General features: G+C 30.2%; 1 protein-coding gene across 1 annotated transcript in view; it reads right to left on the bottom strand.

The window, feature by feature from the left end:
• The window catches only part of LOC134542259 (ribosomal protein S6 kinase beta-1), a 54,011-nt gene that overhangs the window by 21,764 nt on the left and 27,013 nt on the right, over nt 1-5,234 (bottom strand). The window lies entirely within an intron of this gene.

Raw genomic sequence — 5,234 nt, 5'->3', positions numbered from 1 at the left:
CTGTGAACAAAAACACAACAAAATATAAGATATTTGTGTTGCTTAACCTTAACACCATTTTTTTTTTTTGCTACCAATATCTTTACTGAAAAATGTTTAAAGGTTTTCAATGTGTTTTAAAAAAATATAATATAAAATATTCATTTATCACTGTCAATATTCATCATTCATTTCATTATTTTCTTATTTTCTTTCATAAAAAAAATGACTTCATTCTTTTTATATATTGGGGTGTTCAAGTTCTTTTTTATAGGGTCGAAGTCAAATTCTGAATCTTCAAACTTCCAAAGTTCGAAGGCGAAGTTAAAACTTTTCAACAGGATAATTGCAAATTTTTCAAAGTCTGATATCTGCACTTTAATTTAAAATATATATATATATATATATATATATATATATATATATAACACTGATTTAGTAACAATGTATGTTACTATATTATTATTTTGATTCAAATTTTAACAGTATTTACAGAAATCAAACACAAGAGTTTGATCATATATTACTAACTGGATGGTGCTGATTATTTACAGTTTAGCCTAGGATAAGGCTTATTTCTGGAGTCATCCCTGGCTTATCAAAAATTTCATATTGATATTACTACCATAAAGTAACTATTAAAGAATTATTTTGAAATCAGTTTTAACAAATATTTATATGTTTTAATTAATAATGTTTAGGAAACCATAAGGGATTAAAAGACAAAAATTAACATTTGATATAGAATTTTAGAAGTAACCTTAAAGTTTTTACACAGATTGTTTGCACCATGTTTAAGTTTTAGCACTAACTTTTTGCACCACTCTTACGAATTTTTTTTTACAGTTTTTTTGAGTCCCTACTGATATTACAATCAACATTTCAATTACTGGCCACATTATATGAAAACACATTTGAAACATTTTTTTTTTATATAAATATGTTAGGGAACATAAATTTTTTCTATAATTTTAAATTTTAAACAAGATAATTGAAAATTGTGAACTGCTTATTTAATATGTTACTTGTAGTTAAACTGTGCCCATGTTGATAATTTTTTAGATTTGCCTTTAAAAATTTACTTACAATTATTCAATAAAATATAAATATTATTAAATCTATCTTAAATAAACATAGCAAGTATTAAAAAATAACGCCTATACCTGCAGTGTCGATACCTTGAAATTGGCCAAGAGCAGATTATCGGCCGATACCTAATAGAAGTATCAGCTATTGGAACAGCCCTACTTATTAATGTTATTAAATATTTAAAGAACATTTGTTGATGAAATTGTGACATATCTTAATCTGCAAGAGAATTTTTAATAGAAATTAGAAGAAACGCCTTCAAATAATAGCCATAAATTTCCCACTATGCACCAAGCATAAATCTTTACACAGTTCCCATACTCCAACTGTAAACCATTTCCTCGAGTTTTCCCTATAACGTAAATATATTATACTAAAACTATTTATCGAAACACATTTGGACCACACATAACATGTAAAATTGAACATAAAATTTTCTCCTTATACATAGATTGCATCAATGCTATGCAACCAATGCTGTAATTCAATAAAGTAATACAGTAGAACCTCATTTTTACGTACCCGCGATATACGAATTCCCGCGATTAATGTATTTTTTTTACATGCACTGTCAATTTCCCTATACTAATAATGCATTCTTTTCCCGCCTTGTGCAAAAGCATTTCCCACTGTTTACGTAGAATTAGTGCTGTATTTCGTGGCAAACCATCGGAAAATTTAGAGAAAACAATAAATTCTCAAAATGAATAGCGTGAAGTTTAATTATTAAGCGTTACTGCATGAGTGTATGGTCACCACAGCTTCGTTCGCCATTGTAAACAACTTACTTTTTTTTTGTGCCACGTGCTATTGTACACCATACGGCCATGAACCAAACGTATGGTGACATAAACATGAAAATTAATAAGTACGTATGTACTTTTCTTAGCGTTTCTTAGTTTAAATGTATTATGCATGAAAATAAAGGCGAAAACTTGCATTTTAAATACACAAAAGAGCGGATTACTGTTCCATGATTAAAATACGTTTTAAGCAACGTACGAGTTTCCTATAAATATGGCATCTTCGTGCATATTCGGCGATGTTCATTTTAACACATTAGAAACATTCTGAAAAGTCAAATGGCTGCAATGAATATCCAAACAATGCAATGGCAATTTAACATCTATTCCTCAACGTAAACAATTATATTGATGGTGGTAGCTATCGTTTTATAGTATTATTTCTCAAAAAATCTGAAATTAATAAAACTTTAACACGTAATTAAATACAAAGTTCAAAAATCGTGTTACAAAATTTCAGCACCAAGTGGCTATATCAAGATGCTTCAACATTCTCATCTCTTACACAAGAACAGCAAATTTCATGTTTAACTTTCGGCAATAATGAATAACGGAGATATTGGATATATTTATAATTTTAATTATGTGAGATAGTGAAGTTCTAGTTAATATATAAAAACGTAAACGTCTCTGACATATTATTAAGTGTGGTATATATTTTCTTATTGTTTCCCATATATGTAGTGAGATGATAAAAAAATTTGAACATTTCCCTCATTTTGCGTTTTCCCGGTTTTTACATATTTTTTTCCTGGTCCCTTGAAATATGTAAAAATGAGGTTCTACTGTATGTAATCTGTAATATCAAACCACTATATTAGATCAAATTTTGAAACAATACATTATATTGATAGTGACCAGATAAATGACTATCGACATTTGATTGTGCTTTGAATCATTAATCAATACACAGTGTATTCATTAGCTGTTCCTCAGTTTAATTATTAAAACATAAGATTTAACACTTTTAACTACAAATGAATTTTTGTTTAAAGTATCATTTTTTAAGACATTAAAGAAACACACTAGTATGAAAAAATTACTAATCCAGTTATGTAATTAACATTATGCCAATTTCCCTGAGTTTTCAAGGCTTTGAAGACACCTTTTCAATTCCCTGAGTTTTCCCTGGTTTCCAGATTTTGTCTGTCTGTGGGAAACCTGCTCTATGTACACAGTTTTTCACAGAAGAAAAGCAGTAAATGATGTAGTTGTTCACCATTGAGTCCAACAGACATTTGTTTTAGCAAACTGTGTGTAATACATACTGTTTTCACCCAATATAAAATTAAAAACCTTGCTTAATTCAAAAGATTTACAATCAATTGGATGGATTTCTTAGTAATTGAAACTAATCAAACAAAATATCAATAAATTAAGCACAAAAAATTAACAAAAATTCTGATTAATCTGAGAACTCCTGTTTAAGTACAAAAAAACCTCTGAAAGTACCAAGAAATAAACTTTGACTGAAAAGGTTTTATTGAAAACCAAACCACAGGAATCTGAATCCTTTCAACTTAAAGGGAATCAATGTAATCAGAATTGACACCCAAATACAATAAAATAATTGAAAACTGAAATTATTTATCAAAATGAATGACCTCGTTCAAAAGATGGAACACATTATTAAATTTTTAAACTTTCTTATGATTAAAATGATCAAACCAACTACAGAATGCCAAAACTAACAAAGAAAAAATATGATTAGCAACTATCTACACATTGTTACAGATAAGGCGTCTTTTTTTGACAACTGCTTCAGCAAACAGTCAGACTTTGGCAGCGGAATATAGTTATGAAATTTTAAAAAATGTAAAAATGCATATACTTATGTACACATGTTGTAAGCTATACAGAAAAATTCAGTTGAGAATTTTCTCAAGGGACTCAATATTTATAGGTCAAATACTAAATTATTTTAACCTTTTAGTAGAAAATTTCCTAATACAGTGAAACCCCATATTTACGTTAACAGTATGTATTTACGTTTTCCCGTTATTTACCTCCTTTGTTTTTGGCCCAATTGATTTTCCATAAGGCGGTATATGTCGTTTTCACGCTTATTATGTCGGAAAAGTTTCTTCATTCCCGTTATTAACGTCTCATTCAGTGTTTACAAACATCAAAACATGGCCGCCATAGAAGAAAGATACATCAAAAACTGCGTATGTGAATGCGTTCGCGCCGTGAACAGTGCAAGTAACCTTGCACAATTCACAATGACTTTTATTTCCACAGCTTTCCGCTACGAGCGCTGGTAGTATCATTGGCTTTAGCGGTAAATGTATTTGACACATCTTTAACTCTTTGTCGTTATCAATATGTGAGAAAATGGAGAAAGTGAAACTGCGAAAACCTATCACCGTTGCCGATAAAATTAAAATAACTCTGCGAGACTACATTGGAGTATCTGCTGGTGAAAACTGTGATGGTGTTTTTGATAATTGTTATACTTTAGAGAAGCAGATCATGAGCATGAACACTCAAAGATGCAAGCAAACCAAGATTTTTGATTATTTTACAAAGAAATAGGCCTAAGTTAGGCTTGAAAGTTTTTGCACATAAGCCTACAAAACTTTTTTTATGGTAACATTTTATCATGGCACACATAGCTTCAATGCTGTATTCACACCATTTTATAAGTTATATGTTGTAAATTTATTTTTGTTTACATAGGCCTAATGAAGGATTTTTTTTAAAGATATTTCGTTCGCAGTGTCTTTTTTTGAGGTCTCTGACTACTGAAGTAAAAGGAGTGCATTAAACCAGGTATGTTACATTTTAAAAATATGTTTCCCTGAATTTAAACTTTCCTGGTATGTATTTACACTTTTTGTCTCTGTTCCCCTGAAAAGTGTAAATAAGGGGTTTCACTTCTTTTTTCTCTTCTTTGGCATGGTTAAAGGAAAACGAAGTGCAGAGTTCATCAACCAACAAGGTGGTAAATCTCGTAGATAACTCTATGTTATAATTTTCAATTTTCTCTGCAAATAAATTATAATAAAACCTGAAGAAAACCAAATTGCAGTGTTCACTGGCATCAGCATTACAAAAAAAAAAATTTTGTAGTTGTAGTTGTTGGTTCAATATTTATAGTTGTGTTTCGTCGTATACATTGACTTTGAACACAATTGGATGAATCATGCATGCACACAGGGGCTGTGTAATCAATTTTTAGATAATAAAACTGTTTAAATAGCACCATTTTCCACCTTGAAGTACAAATTTTCCCGGGGGAGGACCCCCCGAACCCCCCACTTCAATAGGGGGGATCGATGATTCTTTATAAAAAGGTATATTGCCCCCCCCCCCCCCCCTTTTGGAAATTTAGTTGTTGCACCCCTGCATGCACACATGTAT

This window comes from Bacillus rossius, assembly GCF_032445375.1.
Source record: "Bacillus rossius redtenbacheri isolate Brsri chromosome 4 unlocalized genomic scaffold, Brsri_v3 Brsri_v3_scf4_2, whole genome shotgun sequence".
NCBI lineage: Eukaryota > Metazoa > Arthropoda > Insecta > Phasmatodea > Bacillidae > Bacillus > Bacillus rossius.
The sequence above is the reverse complement of the archived record's forward strand: the minus strand, read 5'-3'. Positions and strand labels throughout refer to the sequence as shown.